This window comes from Ursus maritimus, unplaced genomic scaffold, assembly GCF_017311325.1.
Source record: "Ursus maritimus isolate PB19 unplaced genomic scaffold, ASM1731132v1 scaffold_21, whole genome shotgun sequence".
Taxonomy (NCBI): Eukaryota; Metazoa; Chordata; class Mammalia; order Carnivora; family Ursidae; genus Ursus; species Ursus maritimus.
This window is the reverse complement of record NW_024424564.1, coordinates 1,900,034-1,917,754: the sequence shown is the minus strand read 5'-3', so window position 1 is coordinate 1,917,754 and position 17,721 is coordinate 1,900,034. Positions and strand designations below refer to the sequence as shown.

The following is a 17,721-nucleotide window of genomic DNA, read 5'->3' as shown; positions in this document are numbered from 1 at the left end:
GTGGGGGGGGTGTGCGGGCAGAGAGGGGAGACCCAGGGCAGGCTTCTGGGTCTGGATTTGTACCAGACGCTCCCAGAGCCCGCAAGGAGACCCAGAAGGAATCTCTTAATATCACTCTCAGGAAATCCATGGCTCAAGGTGTTTGCTAGGCCCCAGGACAGGAAGCTCAGTCCAATGCCAGGGACTCTGTCTCCTGCATTATTGCCAAGGAGAGAGACCCTACACGATGAGATCTAGATTACACATTAAAAGGCTTCCAGCCCAAAATGCAAGGAGATATCCCAGATTGGGGCTTGGAACAGAAAAAGCATCTGAGTGAAAAAACATGAAATCCAAGTAAAGTATGTTGTCTGGGTAATAGTATTGCACCAATGTTAATTTCTTCGTTTTGACAAATGTACCAGGGTGATGTAAGATATTAACTTTGGGGGAAGCTGGGCGAAGAGTATATGGGAACTCTTTATACTATCTTTGCAACTTTTCTGTAAGCCTAAAATTATTCCAAATGAACTAAAATAAAACACGCACGCACGCACACACACACACACTTTAAAACCTAAGCTCAAGATTTAAGAGGCAGGAAGAGAAAGCAAGCATGAGTTTCAATGGAAGGTAAAGGGGCAAGAAGGGAGGATACATGTTTCATTCTTAGGAACCTGAGGACCTTTACCAGAGTCATTCATCCACTCAACAAGTATTTATTGAACATCTGTTATGTGCCAAGCATTGTTTTCAGACCCTGGGATACTGCAGTAAACAAAATAGCCAAATCCCCACTGGGGCTTATATTTTAGTGGGTTGAGAGCTTAATATTACCTACTCACAGCCCCTCCTCGGGCTCCAGCACTCAGGTCACATCAGGGTGCAGGAAGGGCTTTGCTTGAGCAAGCCTGAGGTGGCTCCAGAGAGGGCGCTCAGTTGGGCTAACTCCTTGGCTTCTAATCAGTCATGGAACTACAGGCCTGGGCTTTCTACTTCCTAAAATAAGGGAAATAGTGAGAAGCCAACTTTGTCCCAGAAATACGTTGTCGCTCAGGATGCATGACAGTCTAGTTCAAGGGCCTGTATTAATATGATTGTTGTAAATATTTGCATTCAGGCCAAGAACTAGGTTAGGACCGCTCTTCTGTAGTTTCTACAAACCTTCCTCTCTCCGTCGTCAAAGAATCCTCAGAATTGGCAGAGAAACTCGAAGCAAAATTTGCGTGCTCACACCGTGCAGGGCCACCAGCTCCACGATCAAGGCCAGGATCAGGCCCACGCACCGACTCCAGTGCTCAGGCAATCCTGCCACAGCGGGCGGAACTCAGAGCTGCGCTGGGCCCTGAGCCCTCACCCCCACCCCTGGCAGCCTCCGCTCCCGAGCGCAGGGACTGCGCGACCCCCGCCGCGTTCTGCCCCGAGACCCGCGCCTTGGTGCCGCGGGAGGCATCCGAGGCTCCGGGCCGCGCCCTCTGGCCCCGGCCCAGCCGCCTTCGGAGGGGAAAGTTGTTGCTCAATCCTGAGGAATGCGGAGCCAAAGCGGCGGCGAGAGGAAGCGGCCGGAGATGACGGCGACAGCTGCCGGGGACCGCGCGGGGCGCGCGGCGAACTTCGCCCAAATGTAAACAGCGGTCCGGCCTGGGAAGCGGCGCCGCCGACGCCCCGCGGCCTGGAGGTGACAAACACGGGGCGGCCGCTGGTGCGACGTGGGGCTGCGATGGCCCGAGCCCGGCGCCCGCCCCCGGGCAGTTGGGGAACGCGGGGCCGAGGAAGGCCCCAGGCCCGGGCAAGAACCGCCCACTGAAGACTCCGAGGCGCAGGGAGTTTGGGTTTTTTGTTCCCGATGGGTCTCCCACGCCCAAGAGTGCCTTGTGAATACAGTAGGCGCTCAAGACACATTTTTGAGAGACTGACCCCACCCCCCAGCCTCAGTTTCCTCCTGTGTACCGGGAAAGGTTGGATCCCCGAGGCCCCTGGCCACTCTGAAATTCTAGGATGCCGAGATTAAATCCCATGTGTACTGCTGTGGTTTTGCTTTTAGTTTTTCAGGGACATTTTTAGTGCTACCCTTTATGATGTGCCAGGAGTGAATTTGACACCAGATGGCTTTTTTTTTTTTTTTAAATAAGAAAGAAGACAAAGGGAGGGAGAAAAATATTTTCCAACTGGCAGTGCTGACAGCATTTTGGAAGAGAATCCAGGGAGGCAAAGAGGAGCTGTTTCAGCTTGATTTTTTCCTCCTCCCGCACACTTTGCCACCCTGGACTCCACCGTGGATGGGATAGATCACACTGGAGCTTTTTATAGATGAGGCAAAGGGAACATCATCACAGGAAACGCCACCCCTGGTTGGTTCTTGCTTTGTCCTCTCTGGCTCTCCCAGAGAACTGGCCCCAGCCACGGGGTTGGGGACTGCGGCTACAGGCAGGGCTCTGGCGGAAGACTGACTCTGGTGTGAATTAGAACAACAGAGACACACCTGGCAAATCAAAAGTCAGAGCTCCCTGCCTGGGGAGCATTAAGGAAAACTAGCCAATATGGCAGTGTCTTTTCTGGAATTCCTCTTCTCTTGGATCCCAACTCCCTCTCTTCACACAGGGAGGAGAGGAGCTGGTCCTCACGCAGAATGGCCTCCAGCTCGGTTCTTAATGTTGTGGCAAGAAGGGAAATTCCTAGAATGAGCCGGTTTGGCAGCACGTACAATGGCGTCACCCCGGGATGCTGCAGTCAGACTGCTTGGGTTCGAATCTTGGCTGCACCTGTTGCTAGTGGTTTGACGAGGACACGTGACCTTACCTCTCTGTGCCTTAGTCTCTTCAACTGTGAAGTCGAAGAAAGTCCCCCTCTACTAGGTTTGTTGTGTGGATTTAATGAGATAATACACGACAAATGCTAGTGGTCCGCCTCTTCAACAGACCAACATGGTATGCAATCGGCATTCTCTTGTTCAGCTACAGGACCCCCAAAACTAGGACCTTGTGCTGGGTTGGTCCCTGAAGAGCCCACTGGGGCAACGTCACCTTTGGGCAAAGGAGCCCTGGTCCAGTTGACTGGTCCCTCCCTCCGCCTCCTTCACATCCCTAGGAGACTAGAGGAAGGCAGCACCGAATAAGCAGAAATCATGTGTCAGGCTCCAACTGGATGAACTACCCCTCAAGGGGCCTGGGTGGGGGGCTCAGTAAGAAATAGGCCACTATTAGCCCTAGGGGAAGACGGGAGCAGTGGGCCAAGAGAGGAGGGCTACTGGTGCTAGGTTAAGAGGTTGTGACCAATGCAGTGAGGGTCTTGTCAGGGCCACCCATGGTCTATGACCCTATGGGGTGTCCTGGATTTTCTGCTGATAACTTGTTTTCTAATTGTTTCATATGGAGTACTCTTAAATCCTTGACCAGCACGCTCCGCTCCGTGAGGCCAGATCTTTCTGCTGTGGGATCCACCCCCCCACACACACACACACCCAGCAAAAGCCACACAAACACGCTGGAGGTGCTCATTGATCGGGCTGAGCTGTTGTTTATGGCCTGAATGTGAGATCCTAAACCCCAGTGTGATGGTATTAGGAGGCTGGGCCTTTGGGAGGTGATTGGGTCATGAGCCTTCAGGAATGGGATTAGCGTTCTTATAAAAGAGACCCCATAGAGCTCTCTCGCTCCTTCTGCCATGTGAGGACACAGACAGAAGACGGCCATCTCTGAACCAGGAAGCAGGCCCTCACCAGACACCGAAACTGACAGCACCTTGATCTTGGACTTCCCAGCCACAGAACTGTGAGAAATACATTTCTCACCTAGTCTATGGCACTCTGTGACGGCAGCCCAAATTAAGACATGGTAAAACAGGGGAACAGGTTGGACGTCCAGACTCGACGGGCAAGGGGAGACAGCAAGTAGCTGGGCCCTCGGAGACCAGAGGGTCATCTGCTGGCCCCAAGTGTCTTTTCTTCAACCCACGGGCTTGCCCTGCAGATACTCCATTCACACTTTTCCAGCCTCTAGGAAGTCAGTGACACCTAAGGTTCCCAGCCTGTCCTGCCACAGGGGCTGTCTCCTGCTACTCTGTCGCTCCCGGCCCACGTGAGCCTCCGAGGCCAGTTTACTGCCACCTCTTCCCTTTCTGGAAAGCGCACTGAACTCTCGGCCAGGACAGAGCCAACTGCTACCCTGAAACATTCGGGAAATTTCTGTCGTTATTCACATGGCTGGCTCATTCTCCCTCGGTCTCCTCTTCTACCTTGACTACCATCTATCAAAATTAACTACCCCCTTAAAATTACCTACATTATCTTATCCTGTTTATTTGGTTATTTGCACACTCAGTGTCCTCCCCACCACACCTGGGCTGAAGGTTCCACGACGGCAGGGGATCTTGTCTTCTGCTCATCATTATCCTCATCCTCGCCCCTTTCACGGTGCCCGGTATGCAGCAAGTGTCTACTTAATGAGTGGTGACCTCCTCCCTGAATTGTTCTCCCTTCTCTCTAGCATCTTCCATCCATTGTCAACTGTTAGGTAATTCTTGTGTCTCCAAAAGATGTATTGGCCTCCTTTATTTTGAAATCTGATTAATGCTACCCTTTCAGCCGTCAGCTTCTTTTCCCCTCAGTCACCCCACCAAATACCCAGGGAAGATACTTGGTATTTATGTGATAGTTGGGACCCTTTGGTTGAAAGCCACAGAAGACCAAGCAAAAGTGACTTAGACAATGAGCAAGTGTCTCATTCTTCAAGAGGCAGAGAGGGTTAATTCCATCTTTGGTAAAGTCAAGGTTCCATTCAAGCTTCCAGCCAGCCTGTGGCTCTGTCAGGGCCCCTGGCCCAGCGGACTTCCCCTAGGTCTCCTTGGCCAGGGCTGCCCCACATGCCTGCACCTAAACCAGGTGCTGAGAGGGGGCAGAAGCCCCCTGACCGGCTGCCTAGACTTATCAACACTCCTCTCCCATGGCTGACAGGGGGGTCTCCTTCCCTGGGGACAGAGCGATGTACATTCAGAAACAAAATCAAGGCACAGGAAAAAGGAAGGGAGTGCCGTTGAATCCATGAGCTGCCTGCTAACCTTCCAACCGTCTTCCTGCTTAAGTTAGCCAGCGTTGGTTTCTGTGGCCTGTGACCACAGAGTTCTGGCTGATGCAGATCTGCGGCTATGCAGTGACGAGTGACAGGAGCAGTGTTCGTGGCCAGGAGGGTGACGTCAGCACACATCCATGACATAGAATGGTCACACAGAAGAAGAGGCGAGATGGCCCTAAGACCCTGGGAAATGGCTGGTGGGTTCTGAACCTAGGTTGTTAGAGCTCAGAGCCAGAGGCTGAATATTTCAGGTGAGCTGACTACGCCTGTGTCCCCAGGCTCTGTGACCTGGGGAAGGCACTCAATGGATGCTCAGTACGTACTAAAGTGGCCTAAAGTGACCACCCTCCCTTTTTAAAATCCTTTCCTTCCTTGGTGTCCAGGGGGCCATGCCTCTCGATGACTGGCCTCTCCCACCCGTTGCCTTCCCTTCAGAAGACCTGAGCAAGTGCACAGCCATTTTCCCCAGCTCATCTCTCGCCCTCCTCGGGGACACGCAGCTTCGTGGTTCTATTCTCAAGCAGCTCTCCCTCCTCTGGACCCAAGACTCCAGCGTCACTCAGACCTGCCCCGTCCCCCAGTCTGAGAGTCAGAACTTCCAGCTGGGACCTTCAACTCCTTTCCTTCCTCCTCTCAGTGCCTGACTCCCACTGCTCCCATGGAGCCCGCTTTGAAGAACTTGGTCCGGTCCCCGGCACACCATCAACGTCTGACTAGTGGTCGTCAATCGTCTCTTATCTTCTTCTGCCTAATGGCCTGCCTCAAAGCCAGCCACTTTGCTGCCCCTTTCTCTGGTTCTAGAATGTCCCCCACCCCTCTCACGTCCTTCCTGTGAGCTGGGGCTTACTCCCCACTGCTCACGACCTCCATCCTTGTTCCACTGATTCTCACTGTCTCACCTCAGTTAGACCTCCCTGGGCCCCAGTAATCCTTGTCCCCTCTGGCGGGTTTCCAGTCAAGTTCCCAGAGCAGCTCTTCTAAGCTCCCGAAGCTCCCCTCTTCCCCCGGCTCACCTTTCTCCTACAGATAGCCCGCCCCCCCTTTGTCAGCCGGAGCAGGAGTGCTGGTCACAGACATCACTATTCCCTACCTCACGAAGACGGCTCAGACTGCTGGTCACAAGATGGTGGAGCAAAGCTCTTCCCATCTCCTTTTTCCCCTCATAAATTAACCCCCCAAAATGACATGGAGAATAAGAAATAGAAACCCAAACTCCATCTTTAACCAAACTAGGAGACATTTAAAATCCTAAAGTACATCGTATGAAAACAGAAAGTGGATGCAAAGTGGCAAATGGCTAAGAAAGGCAGGCCCGAAACGTGCAGGGGCATATTCCCAGGAGAAGCAAGCTGACGGGGCGCCTGGGGGCTCCGCTGGTTAAGCGTCTGCCTTGGGCTCAGGTCAGGATCCCAGGGTCCTGGGATGGAGCCCCCTGCAGTGTCCTGCCAGCTCTCTGCTCAGCGGGGAGTCTGCTTCTCCCTCCCTCTCTGCCCCTCTCCACCCTAATCGTACTCTCCCCACTGCAAATAAATTTCAAAAATCTTAAAAAAAAAAAAAAAGGAAGCAAGCTGTCTCTTCCCTCAGAACCCCCGAGAAGCTTGGGCACTGGAAGCTGCAAGTAAACTAGAAGACGGGGGTCTAAAACCTGGGGGCCTGCTCAAAGATCTATTTAAAGAGCAAGAGCAATTCGATAGTCAGAAAAGTCAGCTGTACCCAACACAATCAAATGACTTATTGTGTCCCCTTCCCCACTCACACAGGAAACAGGAAGATGGATTCTGGAGATGTTCAACTTCCCGGGGGGAGGCGGTGGGAAGGAGGGGCGGGAACAAACGCTGAGCGAAAGGCAGCTTTCTGAACTGCGTTACTCAGCCCGCCAGCCACGCGCTGCCCCCCGCTCGCACGCTGCCCCCAGCCCCACGACTCTGCGCAGGTGGCCTCACAGCCTTCGACCGGGAGACTCCACCAAAGGATCCTACTCTGGAAAAACCAAACTGGGCCACTGATACTGACGATGGGGGCTCCCCAGTGAAACAGCCCAGCCAGCCCCCTGACTGCCCTACCGTGAGCCCACGTGGAGAACTTCCAGCTGTGCCCAGTGCCACCCCGTCCGTATGAACGGACGGCCAAGGAAGACCAGACCTCTATGCAAAGTCTCCAATGTGATACAGATCAAAACAACAGAACATGCGAAATTGGAGGAAACAAACAATATAGAGAGAACAGTTCAAATTAATATCCTCAGAGAGAAGACACTACATGCGTCCAGAGAACCAAGAACATGAAGCCATTCAAAAGGAAAAGGAAACAAAAAACAGGGAACATGAAAGCACTCTTGAAAATGAGAGAGAGAGAGAGAGAGAGAGAGAGAATGAAAGGGAAAAGGAAAAGAAAAGAAAAAGAAAAGAAAAAAGGAAAGGAGAGGGAAAAAAGTTCATGACAACATACTTAGTAAATAAATGGACTGGAATATAACATTAATAAAATCTCCCAGAAAATAGAAAAAAGAGATGGCCAATAAGAGAGAAATAATAAGAAAATTAAAGGATCAATCCAAGAAGTCCAGTAGCCAAATAATAAGAGTTGCATTTTGAAGAAATAATAAATTCCCAGAAGTAAAGATATAAGTTGTTAAAACAGAGGTTCTTAAACCTTAGCATGCACAAAAATACCTGGAGGGCTTGTTAAAACACAGATTATATGTATAAATATATATATTAATATATAATATTACTCAGCGATAAAAAAGAAGGAAATCTTGCCATCTGCGACAACATAGCTGCACGTTGAGGGCGTAATGCTAAGTGAAATAAATCAGACAGAAAAAGACAAATACTGTCTGATCTCACTTATATATGAAATCTAAACAACAAACAAAAACCCAAGCTCACAGACACAGAGAACACACTTGGTGTCTGCCAGAGGCGGGAGGTGAAAGTGGGCCAAGTGGGTAAAGGGAGTCAAGAGGTACAAACTTCCAGTTATAAAACAAGTAAGTCGCAGGGACGCATGTACAGCAGGGTGACCACACTTAATAATACTGTGTCACATATTTGAAAGTTGCTAAGAGAGTAGATCTTAAAAGTTCTCAGCATAAGAAAAAAATGTGTAACTGTGTCTGGTGACTAGACTTAGTGTGGTGACCATTTCATGGTGTGTACAAATATCACACCATTAGGCTGTACCCCTGCAACTAATATCATGCTATGTCAATAACATGTCAATTAGGGGCGCCTGGGTGGCTCAGTTGTTGGGCGTCTGCGTTCGGCTCAGGGCGTGATCCCGGCGTTATGGGATCGAGCCCCACATCAGGCTCCTCCGCTGGGAGCCTGCTTCTTCCTCTCCCACTGCTCCTGCTTGTGTTCCCTCTCTCTCTCTGGCTGTCTCTCTGTCAAATAAATAAATAAATAATCTTAAAAAAAAAATGTCAATTATATGTGTGTGACATATATATATGTCAATTACCCTCAATAAAACAACAGTAACACCACCACCACCCCATAGGTTGCTCGGACCTAAGCAGAGTTTCTATTCCTTAGACGTGGGGTGGGGCTCACGATGTGCATGGATACCTACCATGTGCCCACAGGCGATCCTGACGCGGCTATCTGGGGACTACTCTCGGAAAACCACAGTTAAAGAGTCCTATCAAGTGCCAGGAGAAATGACGCACGCCCATACCTTATGATGTTTTACTATAGCAGAGATAAAAGAGAAAATCCTAAAAGCCGGGGTGGGGAGGGAGATGAATTCAAAGTCTCGGGAATCAAAAGAGCGTGAAACTTCTCAACGGCAAAATTTTCGAAGCTGCAAGACAAAGGAGCGATATCTTCAAATTTCTGAAGGAAAATGATTTTCAACCTAAAATTCTATACCCAGCCAAAGCTCTGAAGCAAAAGGGAGGGTGGGAATGAAACCATTTCAGGTATGCAAAAGTCTCTAACATGTTACACCTCCCAGGCACTGCCTCGAGAAGCTACTGGAGGATGTGTTTCATCCAAACGAGGAAGGAAACAGAGAAAGAAAGACACGGAGTCCTTGAAAGAGGAAAAAGGGCAAAGGGAATTCTTAACTACTGGCAATGGGAAGTCCGAGGGTGACAGGCTACAGACCTCGAGAGCAGTGCATCCAGGGAAGAGCGGAAGGATGCGTTTCCCCAGGACAAATGTCTCCAAGGAAAAACAAAACAGAACCGGTAAGATTATATGACAGGTTTGGCCATATGCAAAATTGTACTGAGAAGGCGTTTTACAGAACTGTTGAAGGGTGTGGGAAGACAGAGCCAGAGATTCAAAGAAAACCAAGCGAAGAAAAAAATGAGGCAATTAACTCCAGGAAAAACAAGAAAGTTGTACAAGAAAGGAAATGTAAACAGAGCATACAACAAAAAGTTACATTAGAAGAGGAAATGTAACCAGAATACTTGCCTCAAAAGTAAACAATATTTTCAAAGTCAATAATGAAATCGCGGAGCATGGATTTAACATAAATTATGATCTAAACGTCAAGGGGGTGGGGCAGGGGAGGAGGGGAGCAAGAATCAAAATCCTCGTCTACCAAAACGAGAAGTCCGCAAATGAGCTGGCCGAATCCAGAAGGTAGCGCATAGATTACTTAGAAATAAGGAAGGAAATACCAGAAGAAACAGCTAAAACAGTTGAAAGTGGTTGCCCTTAGGGAGTTGGATAAAGAGTGGGAAAAAGGCCAGGGGACTTCTGTTTTTGTTACAGCCCTTTAGAACTATTTGATTTTTTAAGCTGTGTGTATGTAGTATCTTGATAAAAATAAATATTGATTTTATAGAGCAACTAGAAAAGGAGCTGTCACGTCCCCCACTGTCGCGCTCCCACAGGACCCTGCGTGGACTCCAAGGGGCACCTTCCCTGGGAGCATTCTTTATCAGTTCAGCCCTCTGCCTCTCCCAAATGCAATCTCTCCATCTCCTCCTGTTTTTGTCAGCCAGCAACCGAGTGGCTGTGTGCCAACCCTGCTTCACTGGCAGTTTCCAGAATGTGCCTCTGGGACTTTGCATGCACTATGCCTTCTACCTGGAAGGCTGTTCATTCTTCCCTTCTCTTCTCTCAGCCCAACAGATTAAGGATGGTTATACCTCAGGCCTCTGACACTTTCTCTTTAGCCAGCCTCCTTCCCCACCTAATCGGGGCTGGGTGCTCCTCTCTCCCACGGCCCCTCTGCCCCACTGACGCTCTCAGCACTGTGAATACCCCTTACGCTTTGGCCTTCCCACAAGGCTGTAAACTCTATGAGGGCAGAAATCCTGTCTTCCTCACTGTAGCCCCTGGACAGGCTGATGATTATGCAAGTCAATGATTATGCAAATGGCTGAATGCAGGACCCAACATTTAGTAAGGGCTCAATAAATATTTCAATAAGTGAGTTAATGATTCACCAAAAAAATGCAGACCTCTTCCTCCATCCAAAATAGGGCTCCCTTCTGCCATCTCCATTCACCATCTACTCTCCTTCCTACAAGGTCATACCTCGCAAGCAGCGTGGCTGTGGCCGGTACCTCACCTTCCCATCCACTCACTCCCACCTCAACCCCAAAAGGAAGCCAAGGCCCCCTGATGTGACCAGGGTCAGTTCTAGGACAGGGCTTTCTAACTCTCTGAGTTGGCTCCAGAATGGAGTAAGCAGCTCAGGGACTAGCCCAGAAAGAAAGCAATCTCCTCTTAGTCTCCCTCCCTATCCCTAGACCCAAAGTACAGCTCTCAGAGGTCTGGAACCCAGGCTAACCAGAGGGAACACGGTTAGCTCCTCACTTGGCCTGCCTGACAAGGATAGAGTCCTAAACTAAGAGATTGGATCCACCCAGTCTTCCCGCCTCCCTGTCCACTTCGCAGGCCAAGAGCCAAGGTTCCGGCCCTCTGAACTGCCTGCCATGCCTTGGTAACTCCCTGCTGGCGTCCTCCCCTAGGAAGAGTATGCGGCCCGGGCCTGGGGTGCAGCGAGAGCTAGAGGTAAGAAGCCCGAGTGCTCAGCAAGGGCCAGACACACAGTTGGCCCTGGAGGGTAAAAACCCGCTGTGCATCCCTCCCAGGGCTCCAGAAGCAGGAGCGAATCTGGCCTACACTAGGTCCGGGGAGAAGGGACCAGAATCTGCAACCCTGGAAAGCTGGGTCAGGAGCATCCTGCCACCCCACCCCCCGCGTGCCACGTGACCTCAAAGGGCCGCCAGGGGGTTGGAATGCGGTGACCCAAGCTGTGCCCCCAGAGGGGCCGCCAGAGCGGCGGTGGAGGGAGGGGCCGCACCCGGGAGAAATGACTGGAGGGCTGGGGGTGGGGCACAGGAGGGGCCCCTTCTTTCCTTTCCCACGGCGCCAGCCGTGGGCGTTGGGGGTGGCAGGTGGGGAGCGAGGGAAGGAGGAGGTCTGGCTTCGTCTAAGGAACCTGTAAATGCGGCCCAGAAGCTCGATCTGCTCGAGTAGCTTCCCTATTTAGAAGGGCTGGAGCCGGGCGGTTAGTGGCTGCTGGGGGCGCAGGTCACGTGGCCACCTAGGACTAAGTGATGGGGAAGAGGGGGAGGCTGTGCCTGAGAGGAACCTGGATTGAGGGGGGCGGGAGTCCCCGCGCCCACCCCAAAGAGTACACTGACCGTGGGATGGGGAGGTCTAGGGTCCACCTGCTGCAGGATCGTCCACCCAACGAGCTCTTTACTACCGGGGCGAGCTGTGTCTGTTGGTTTCACCAAGCCTTTATCGGCTTCAGTCTAGTTTCCAAAGTTCCGGGCAGACAGGACTCCCGAGTAGGCTCCGGTGTCTGTGCTGCCGGCTAGGCTCTCAGGCTCCACTCTGGGTCCAGGACTCCCACTTCCTGGGTGGTAGAGAAAGTGCCTAGGGTGCTGGCATCCTGCCTCCCAGCCTTCCTGGCTCAGTGCCCAGGAGTACAGCAAGAAGGAAGATGCCTACTGGAACTGGCCTCCAACAGAGCCTACTATGTGCCAGGCTCAGTGAGAGGCATGGGGGGGATAGTACCTGCCCTCAAGGAACTTATACTGGGGGGTTAACCAAAACCACCAGAATGAAGATAGGAGCACAGAGAAGCATCTCAGACAGACCTGGGTGGATTTGAGGAAGAAGTGGCAATTGAAATGTATTTGATAGGGTGAGGAGTCCGCCACAGAGAGGAAGCAAGGCATCCACGCAGAGAGAACTGTGTGTGCAAAAGTAGACAGGCAAAGGGTGTCAAAGAACCACAGGTGTTCGGTTCCCCTGGACAGAAGCACGGGTGGGTGTGTGGAAGATGTAGGAGATGGGGTAGGTAAGCCAGTAGGAGCCAGATCCTGGAGACCATCTGTGCCCAGCTAGCATCTGAGCTTCATCCTGAAAGTTCCACGCAGACGGGATGAGAGCTGCATCTTCTAGGAGAGCTAGGATTTGAATTTGGGACCTAGAGAAGGAGAGAGGTTGGTTAGGAACCTGTTGCCAGCCTCCCCTGAGGTAGCAGAAGGGCATGTGAAGGAAAAAGCCTGACTAGTAACGCTTGGGAGGGGAAGAGTCCCCGGTCCTGAGGACTGATTGGGGGTGGACGTGAGCCGGGAGGAAGAGTCTTGGGTGACCGCAGGCTTCTAGCTTGGGGAACTGGGCCGAGGCAGAAGGAACAGGCCTGGAGGGAAGGTTGCTGGTGGCGAGAGTAATAGTTCCGAAGGCCTGCCGGTGGTTCAGGCACTAACTCTTCTCACATCGTCTCATTTAACTCTCACGATCACCTATGAAGAAGGTGCGAGGGTTACCCCCGTTTTAACCTGAGGAAGGCAGTCAAAGGTTAAGTAACTAGGTGGTAGGTTCGAATGATCAGCGTGCCTGCACCTTGCAGCATGCGTCTCCCCAAATCTGAGGCCCCAGATGTCCCAGGCTGTTCGACAGAGAGGCTATAACTCCCCCCTTAGCTCCTCCCCAGTCCCCAGTATCTGGTGCTGCCACCAACTGTTCACTCCCCTGTCCCCTCAACCCGACCCACCCCACCCCACCACCCCCTCAGGACCTTGCCCTGAGCAGCCAGGACAGGCCTGAACAAGCCTTGTGACAGGAGGGCACAGGGCTCTGGAACCCCGGCACGGAGACCCCACCTTCCCAGTTATAATTCCAAATGGAACTGAGACTCTGCAGGGACAATCAGAGAAACCAAGAAAATGGATGTGTTCCGTTTGCAGTAAGAATAAACATTTTTTTACATGGAACATTTCAGTGACATCAGAAGGTCATGAAAGGTCTCCCGTGGCCCAACCCTGTGTTGACTTTCTGTGGTGAAAGGGGCAGCGTTCTGCAGCGGCATGTATCGCCCTGGGAGGAAGCCCCTCCAGCTCTGTTTCCCTTGCCCAAAGCTTGGCTTAGGAACACCGGGTCCAGGGCAACCTGGGTGGCACAGTCGTTAAGCTTCTGCCTTCGGCTCAGGGCGTGATCCTGGCGTTCTGGGATCGAGTCCCACATCGGGCTCCTCTGCTGGGAGCCTGCTTCTTGCTCTCCCACTCCCCCTGCTTGTGTTCCCTCTCTCGCTGGCTGTCTCTCTCTGTCGAATAAATAAATAAAATCTTTAAAAAAAAAGGAACACCGGGTCCAACTCGAGCAGCTACAACAGACAGACGGGGACAGCTGCTCCTTTGAGCCCCACCCTCACCACCCCAATATTCTGGCAGTTGGTGGTCATGGGGACGGGGTGGGGGGGGTGCTTCTGTTTTCCTACTGCCTCTCACCAGCCCTCCAGGTGAGGGAAGGACGAGGCAAAGGGATGAAGCAGGTAGGTGAGCTTTCTCTTGGGAGAGATGTCAGGCCCAGAGAGCCCTGGCTTCAGCTGTCACCCTCAAACCTAATTAAACAGCCTACCCGAAGTCACACAGCCAGCAACGGCCCCGGGCCTCGAGGCAGGAGGTTACTGAAGAGGCTGTTTTAGGCAGAGGTGGGACTGTCCACCTACCTTCCGCTTCCACCACCCCTGTAACCTCGAGCTTTCTCGGGTGGAGACCTATAATCTAGGAGCAGAGCAGGAAGATACCCATGGCCTGTGTTTGGGGGTTCCGGGCTCCAGGAAAGCTGACTCTACCTTTCCATTTCTTTTTTTTTTAAAGATTTATTTTTATTTATTTATTAGACAGAGAGAGACAGCCAGCGAGAGAGGGAGCACAGGCAGGGGGAGTGGGAGAGGAAGAAGCAGGATCCCAGCAGAGGAGCCTGATGTGGGGCTTGATCCCGGAACGCCAGGATCACGCCCTGAGCCGAAGGCAGATGCTTAACGACTGAGCCACCCAGGCGCCCCTACCTTTCGATTTCTGAAGGCACAAAGTTTCCCACCAGGACTCTCAGGGACCTTCCCTCATCTGCCGCCCCCACCCTGGATTCTATTTGCCCCCTTGTGCCTCTCTGTAGTCTTGGAAGGGCTTCTGTCTACTTTCGTATACATGAACCTTGCTTTGACCTTGAACAATGGGTACTTGAGTGCCGTCTCCTCTGCCTCTCTTAGGGACAGCTAGGCCCTATGCGGAGAAGGCCTCTACAACAGATGGGAGATGAAAGCAGTGATGTTCCGATTATAAGTCACTACCTTAGTAGTGGGTCATGAAATCAATTTAGGGCATCATGGCCAGCACCTTGAAAACATGAAATATAATACAATAGAAAATATCAGGGGGTGCCTGGGTGTCCCAGTCAGTTAAGTCTGACTCTGGGTTTCGGCTCAGGTCATGATCTCATGGGTTGTGAGATGGAGCCCAGAGATGGGCTCTGTGCTCAGTGGGGAGTCTGCTTGAAGGGTCTCTCCTCTGCCCCCGCTCCCCACCCCCCCAACATGCATGCCCTCCTTCTTTCTTTCCCTCGAATAAATAAATAAATCTTAAAAAAAAAAAAAAAAAGCTTGTACTCTTAAAAAAGAAAATATCAAAAAAAAAAAAGAAAAAAAAAGAAAAGAAAATATCAGAGCACATGTACATAGCAAGGGTAAATACAGTCCCACGAAACTTGTTTTAGTTATCTTATAATATGAAATGTGTTTCTTGCTATGGGTCTCTGAACTCCTGGTCAAAAGAGCACTGGTTAAGACATAGAGTCAGACTCATACACCAAACACATAAGGCTGCCTGCCCTGTGACAGGCAACACGCTAGGTACAAGAGACACACTAATAAATAATACATAATTCATTAGTCTCAATAATTTCAATCCATCTTCTGCTTGGGAAGCCAATAAGCAAACTGCCAGTTGCAGAGCAAAATGTTAAGCACTCTAAGAGAGTGTGCAGAAGGCTATAAAGCCCTGATGTGAGATTGGGTATCTGGGAGGGCTTCCCAGAGGAGGTGATGCAATTAGAGTTCTTAGCAAGAAAAGATGGTGACGAGGTTCTAGTATTTCCTCCATTCTATACATAGGAAAGGACTATGGGAAAGGTTCGAGAGTTCTAGTCTTAGAAGTCTAAAGATAAATTCTAGTCCTGCCTCCACCTCCTAATAAGCTTGTGAGAGACCTTAGGTAAGTCGATTAGCCTTTCCAGACCCTGTTCCTCATTGACAAAATGGGCATAAAATTGCTCTGTCAGCCTCAAAGAAATGAGAGGTTAAATGAGACAGAGAGTGTATGTGAAAGTACTTTGTAAACTATAAATGGGGGAGGGACTGTCTCCATGGATGAAGAAACAGAAGCCTGGAGAGATGGAATGTCCTGCCCACCACTACAGAGCTGGGGTAGCAGTGTCTCTCAATCCTCAATTCTCAGCTCCTGCCTGCACTCTTCCTCCTACCATTCCAACCCAACTACCTTGCAAAGGGGCAGGGAGAAGGGCCCAAAAAGGCCCCCACACACACACACCCTGACTATTGAAGATTTACCTTTAAGAATCCTATTGGTTTAGTGATCTTTTAACAATGAGGGGAGATAAATACGTAAGAATGCCTCCCTGGGGCACCTGGGTGGCTCCATTCGGACATTGAAGTATCCCATTAAGTGTTCCACTCTTGATTTTGGCTCAGGTTATGATCTCAGGGTCGTGAGATCGAGCCCCTGCATCAGGCTCCAAACTCAGCCCCGGAGTCTGCTTGTCCCTCTCCCTCTGCTCCTCACCCTGCTCGTGTGCTCTTTCCCTCCCTCTCTCTCAAATAGTCTTAAAAAAAGAAAAAAGAACTCCTCCCTTTCCCCTTCCGTTAATGAATTAAGATCTACCCAAACTCAGTTTTTAAAGTTACATAAGCATCATTCAGATCTTCTGTAACAGCTTTCATTTTGGAAGAACAGTATTTCCATTAATATGGTGTTATATAAAAAGGCTTCGTGTATGTGTGTAGGAACAGAAGAACCAGGCACGCATGAGCACTACTAAGGCACACAGGCTGATACACACCACAACCTCCCCTGTCTTCACGAAGAAGGGACCATGGGGGGGACAGGTATTTGACGGTACCTGGAGATTTAAGATGTGACCTACTTCCCCCACACACACCCCCCCACCCCCAGTGAGGCCTGGTGTAAGTTAGGCAATGGAAACTGCAGAGGGAAGGCCATCAGCCGCTCCCCCTTGCCGGGTACCAGAGAAGTCCTGACTCTCTGGAAGCCCCTTCCATGGTAGGTAAGTTCCATTAAATCATTGACTATTTGGGTTGGAAGTAGCTGAGAAGTCACCTTGTGAGTGCAGTCTCACTCTACATTACTCCTGCCAGGCTTGAACAGTTCCCTTCCTCCGAAGGCAGCCCATGTCACCTGTGGACAGATGTAGCTCACTAGAAAGGGCCTGATACTGAGCTGAAGCTTGCCTCTGTGGAACTCTCACTTCTTGGGAGCAAATGTGTGTGTATATTCCTCACCTAAAGCCTTGGAAGTCCAGGAGCCATAGCGGGGGGCGGGGGGGTGTGCCTGAGGCCTAAGAGCAAAGAGGGAGGGCAGCATTGAGTCCCTCGAGCAAAAGCTCTTCCCTTAAAGATCTCAAGCCATCTCATCTGAGGCTGGGACTATAGGGGAAGGGGGCGGGAAGGAGGTAAGCCCTGAATGGGAAGGAGTGAGTGGCTCTGAGCAAAGCCCTGCGACTCATGTCTCATTTGAACTGTAGGTCAGACCATCCCGAGGTCAGTTCCAGTTCTGATATTCTGGGGTCCCGAGTCCGCCCCCCACCCACATCCCTTTCGAGATTCAATGGTTGTACTTTTATGTGAAACTGTGGGTCCACGATTCGAGGAGCCAAGCAGGAAGTAAGAAAACTGCCCCGAACCCTCCCATCCTGGCCGGACCTGGGTTAGGATTCGCAGCTTGCCCTGGTTACCCGAAGGGCGGAGCCATTCCACCTTACCCGAGAAGAGATGCACGGACGTGAACACACCAGCACCGAGTAGGAAAACGTGAGCTTTGGAGTGTCCTTTTAAGTAGTTGGGAAGGGGGTGTGGCCGAGGAGACTGGGAGGCCTCAGCCGGGCGAGGGGGGAGTGGCCCGGGGGCGTGGCCGTAGCGACTGGAATGTTGTTGGGTCCTCGCACCGCATAGTAAGGAGGGGCCACGCCCCTTTTCTCCGAGAGGGCCAATCGGAGCGCCGGAGCGGTTTCAAGTCTCCCCCGCCAGCCTGCCCGCCCGCCACCCCACCCCCCTCGGGGATTCGCTTTTTTCGTAACAAAATAGCAAAGCTCCGGATGTTCCGCAGCCCCGGCCGCTCACGAGTGGAGGGTCCTGGGGCCTAGGACGGTGCTCT

The 17,721-nt window shown here is 51.4% G+C and overlaps 1 long non-coding RNA gene across 1 annotated transcript; it reads right to left on the bottom strand.

Moving 5' to 3' along the window:
* Nucleotides 1-682: 682 nt before the first annotated feature.
* Nucleotides 683-1,263, bottom strand: LOC121104346. The gene is made up of 2 exons (XR_005836632.1): nt 1,144-1,263; nt 683-978 (listed from the first exon to the last, which is right to left on the bottom strand). It is a non-coding gene; the product is annotated as an uncharacterized LOC121104346 (long non-coding RNA).
* Between the last annotated feature and the right edge of the window lie 16,458 nt (nt 1,264-17,721).